The sequence below is a fragment of the Eutrigla gurnardus genome (genome assembly GCF_963514095.1).
Source record: "Eutrigla gurnardus genome assembly, chromosome: 5".
In the NCBI taxonomy this organism is placed as follows: Eukaryota; Metazoa; Chordata; class Actinopteri; order Perciformes; family Triglidae; genus Eutrigla; species Eutrigla gurnardus.
In genome coordinates, this window is record NC_139919.1 from 7,524,571 (window position 1) to 7,530,081 (window position 5,511).

The 5,511-nt window shown below is 41.4% G+C and overlaps 1 long non-coding RNA gene across 1 annotated transcript; it reads right to left on the minus strand.

Moving 5' to 3' along the window:
* Positions 1-2,322: 2,322 nt before the first annotated feature.
* On the minus strand, positions 2,323-4,360 carry LOC311013445. Its single transcript, XR_014597126.1, has 5 exons — positions 4,286-4,360; positions 4,017-4,140; positions 3,671-3,888; positions 3,201-3,325; positions 2,323-3,023 (listed from the first exon to the last, which is right to left on the minus strand). It is a non-coding gene; the product is annotated as an uncharacterized lncRNA (long non-coding RNA).
* Positions 4,361-5,511: the final 1,151 nt, after the last annotated feature.

Below are 5,511 nucleotides of genomic sequence, written 5' to 3' on the forward strand. Positions count from 1 at the left end.
TCTTCCGACTGCTCCATACCGGTAACGTCGCTCCACAACTTGAAACAGGCGGGTGGTTTGGCGCATTGGGTCAGGTCTGGCGTCGCGTAGTGTGACCTCACGGACAGTCAAGTCCGATCTGAGTGTTTGGAGCTGTTCAGACTGAGACGCATCTGTCCAAATGCGATCTGAAACTACCTCCCGGAGGTGGTTTCGATCCGTTTCGCAAAAATCGGATTTCATGTGACTTGGGACTGTTCAGACTTCAAAAGAGTCATCCGGTTCCAATCTGGATGGGCTAAAAATCGGATTTCTGCTGGCAGTCTGAACGCGGCCTAATACTTTGAAGGCATGGTGATGCTCATCAAAGTTCTCTGTAAATAGCTTCTGTGTCAATAGAAAAATGTAATCTTCAACCAGAAGTATATCAACTATTTGGCAAAAGACTGGCATGTCTTCCTCCATTAAACTGCAAATAACAAGTCCACCTTTGTACTCTAACCCAACTTGTCGAGAAAACATCTTTTGACAGCATAATTTCAAGCACTTCACTGTTGACCACATTTTCATCTCTTACAGAAAACGATTTAATTGGCCCATATTCCTTCTGTTTAAGAGTGAAGGTTTCCCAGTGATTAGCAATGGCCATTTGATGCCTTTTAGCTAGTGATTTGGTTATGTTTTTGAAATTTTTGAAATAATCTTTAAACAACTTGTGTTTAGCCTCGAACCTCATACACCAGACATACAACAAAGGACCAATTTTCCTAATAGACGATGGGTAATGGATCATAAAATGATGCTTGGGTATCAGGTTTCTGTGTGGATACAAGCACTTAAATAGTTTGTGGTGGTCAACAATCAAATTCTTTAAATATACAGTCATACCCAGTGTGAGAGAAGGTGAAAAAACTATGTTCATTATTTGAAGTAACAAAAGTAACAAAGTCCAGTGTCTGTTCTCCGCAGGAATAATGTCACCAAACAAAAGTGGGATGTTTTTCACAAGACAGAATGTCTGGATAGAGTTCAAGCCAATGCCGTTGCCAGCACTATCCAATATGATTTTCGTGGGGCGGTTCTTTCGTTGTAAAAATCCATAATCAAATCCATAAATCCTAGAAAGCAAGTTCTGTTCTGATATGAAGTGGCGTGTGAGATATTCAAAAAGCAATTTGATCTCATACTGAGCCACACCTTCAAGAAGGTCGTGCATTATATCAAATGAGTAGTTATTGCAAACATGGAAATACTGCAATGAATTAAGTGCAGAATTTCTTTTCAAACCATACAGTGACTTCAACTGAATATTTTCCTGAAGAGACTGGCAATGCATATCAAACATTTCTTTTCCACGAAAAATCAGTGGATCATCCTCACTGTACACCGTTTGACAATCATTTTTCTCAATCAAACAAAGGCGACAGAAATGACGGCTACTGAAAGACTCGTTAAAACCAAGAATCGAGTGCATCCCTAGAGTATCTCCAGTGATCTGTGAGATTTTACCATATACCTGCTCATCAGAAAATGGAAGACTTAGCCCTTGGCTTTCCAATTGTTTCACATCATTTATCAGCGGTTCGAGTAGAACATCAAAACCATACTTTCGCAGATCTGGTGTGTGAAAAAGTGATACTAAATGAATGTTCATCAAAATCGAATTAAATTTTGGAGGCAGGTTTTTTATGATGAAATAAATGCAACCAATTTTGTGAATTCCGCGTTTTGAGCCAAGAGGATTGGCTGTTTCAAAATCATCATAGTATAGTTGAATTTGTAATGCAAGTCTTTTGGCTGAAAACAAGGGATGAGTTTTAAAGTAACTTCCATCACAAAAATCATGATAAGTGTCAGGCTCTGAGCTACACTCTGTCCTTAGCAAATCACAAATCTCTGGATTTCTACACATGAACTTCAAGGATTCCAAAATAGGTACATATATAAAAGTATCCTTCACAGGTACTTGATCATAAGTACCAGATTTCTGATTGCGCCTGGTGTCATATCTCATTCCAAGTGTTATTTCTCTAGGCTCTACAACTCCCCATTTTAGGTTGAAGTATTTATTTCGTTTCCATTCTGTATTCAGATGAGTGAAAGGATTTTAAAATTTTTCAAAACATTCATTTACTACAGATATGTTGGGGTCAGTTGTGGGTAAAGCAGAAATAATGGCCTGCTTCGCTTCTGAGCGAAGCTCACTTGTTAATTCCTCCAAATCTCCTACAAGTGAGGACACCAAACTGTTTGAAATGCCACTACCCTGCAGTTTGGCCACGATGGATGCACACATTTCTTTGGATAAGTCCCTGGTAAGTCCTGAATCACTGCTCTCTGGAACATTGGAAGAACTACACACCGGAAGAACACTGGAAGAACTCTGAGGAAAATCTGAGGAGTTAAATTGGTCCTCCAAAGCATCTGAAACTGGATCACTAGAGGAACAAGCAACAGCTGAAGTTTGAGCAATTTGCTCATCATTGCTGTGGACAATATTGAGGTGCTTCCTAAAGCCAGCATAAGTTTGGAACTGAAGCCTGCAGCTTGGCTGACAACAAAACAGCTTAAACTTAGGTCCAGGATAATAACCGTGTTCACCTCTTAAATGTGAAATCAACTCCTGACTGCTGGGATAAACTTTCTTACACATAAAACATGTAAGCATTTTGATCACAATGCCTCTTAGAGACTGCCTTGCCTTTTACTCAGGTTGTGACAAGTATTTCCTGGTTAAGGAGTTTGGCTCTCATGTCTCGAACTCTTGGTGACTCCTTCATTTTTCCCATATCGATATTATAGACTGTTGTCTGCAGGAATGTGTAAAAATTCACAAGCGCACCATCGTAAGACACATTGAACACGAAATGAGCTTTAAAAAGCTCATCAAATGCCCCAAGGGAGCGGTTGGCCTGGCAGGGGATGAGACGCTTGTCCATGGAGACATAGAAGCTGTCGATCTTCCTCTTCTGGCGCCCAACGGCCAGGAGGTACGGCTGCTGGCTCTGCTGATTCCGAAGATGCTCTTCCAAACTGCAGCAAGACTGGGGTTGACACAAGGACATTGGACATTAGACAAAGTAGTAAGTCACAAAATAGCATTACACCCCATGTAAACTTGACTGCAATTTGTTTCATCCACCTCTTAGCCACTTTCACACATGAGACTAAGACGATGACATGACAAATTATCATAAAAACTATATATTAACTACAATTACCTTATGAAAGACAACAAGTCTCTCAACTGCATCAGAGGCGCTGATTTTTGGACACTTCGGTCGCCCTGGTGGTGGCGGAAGTAGATATAACAGCAACAACAGGGAGGCCATCTCTTGGTCATAGGCTATGGACAAAGTCAGGAGAATGAATTAACTGCAAATACTTCAAAAGTTCTTTGAGTTGGAATGAGAATTCTGTAGAACAAAACTCACTTGTTGCCTCATCAAGATCACTTCCTGGTGGACTCTCTGCTGACTGCACCATTTGATGCAACTCTGGTGTTGAAGTGAGCTGTTTGGCCTCTTTGATGACATTATACCTGAAGATCGGATCCCATTTCTGAAGCAATCTGGTGGATACCTCATCATCAAACAGGAGAGCGAAGTCTTGATTCACCTATAAGAAAGAAAATATACTACCACCACATTCAGCACAAAATTTCAAGCCATTCTATGGCTTTCATACTTACCAATCCTTTTGTATCCAGGAATCTTGGGAAGATGGAGAGGATGTCAAGACTTTTGTCTGTGTCATTGATAAGCTTCTGACGATGCTGAAAGGTCTCTCTCATCTTCTGGAAAATTAAGGAAGTGTCTGTTGTATGGTTGAGCAAAGAGATGGCTTCCTGGCATGCATCCCCATCCAGCTGCTGTTCAACAATAAGGGACCTTTGGAAATTTGGGCCTCCTGAAGAAAAGCACACACATTCAAAAAAAAAGCCTAGCAGATAGGTAAGTGGAAACAGAACAGTATCATTAAGTACAAGTAAATGTTAATGACAACATTATCTAGTTTGTGGACAGTTACTTTCCTACCTCCTCCTGGGGAAAAGCCAGTGGGGCTACATGGAGGTGCAGATCCTCTTCGAATCTTTCTCTGGATCGTCTTCAGACGCCAAGAAATGTATCCGGTGCTGCTTGCAGCATCATAGAAGTGTTCCTAAAATGGAAATACATTCAAAATTAATCTGTTATCAAACTCATAAGTTCCTAAGAAATCTCAGAATTTAAATGTTACTGTAATGCACACAAAACCCAAAACATGAAAATTATGTAAACAAAGAGTACAATAATAATGACTATACATAGCCTTTCTTGGAGTATGGGTCTTTGAGGGACGGGAACACTGTCACTATCCCAAGAGCATACTCTTCTCGAACAGCTTTGGTGGGGAGTACTTACCGCATGTATAAAACTCTCAGCTGAAGTCTGCATCCATTCCTGAAACCAGCAGCGGCACATGGAAGACGCGCAGCAGAGTGACTGTTAATTGATGCATGGGTTCACCTGGGCTGAAGCCCAGGGGTTTACCACACGGGGTTTCTTGGGATGAAGTCCAGGGGCCTATCAAGCAAGTTAACTGTGTAGAGATGTAATTCATCTGTTCTTTACATCTCTACAGAGTTAATTTGCTTGGGCTTGACTAACACTGTTAAAGAACTCCAACACTGAGCACTGTTTGAATCAGAATGTGTTAAAGTTACACTTTGAGAGTGGAAATCAACTCTGACATGTTTAACCCTGAAATTTCAACACTCCAATTTTTGCTGTGTACAAAGCATATTCAAACCTAATAGCCCCACATTTGGTAAATGTCTACAACGAATCCTTTAATAATGGCAGATTGCCCCCAACCCTATCAGAAGCTAATATCTCTCTTTTACTGAAAAACGACAAAGACCCCCTAGAATGTAGCAACTATAGGCCCATCTCACTTTTAAATGTGGACCAAAAGATTCTCGCCAAGATCCTAGCTACGCGTCTGCAGCAAGCCCTACCTGCCCTAATTTCCACGGACCAGACTGGGTTTATGGCTGGAAGGAACTCTTCATCTAATACCAGGAGACTTTTCAACATTATTGGCTCCCCCAACCCTACCACACCCGAGGTGATAATTTCTCTAGACGCTGAGAAAGCGTTCGACAGGGTTGAATGGGAGTACCTGTACTACATCTTGTCTAAATTCGGTTTCAACTCTGACTTTATCGCATGGATTAGACTGCTCTATGACTCCCCAACTGCCCATATCCTTACAAACGGTGTGAGATCGCCTTCTTTCGCCCTTTGTCGGGGCACCAGACAGGGATGCCCCCTCTCCCCCCTCCTATTTGCTCTAGCTATCGAACCATTGGCCACTTGGCTTCGGGAGGAGGGGAGAGTCGAGGGCATAACCAGGAATGAGGTCACCTATAAGCTATTCCTATATGCGGATGATTTGCTATTATACACTCAACAAAAATATAAACGCAACACTTTTGTTTTTGCTCCCATTTTTCATGAGATGGACTTAAAGATCTAAAATTCATTCCAG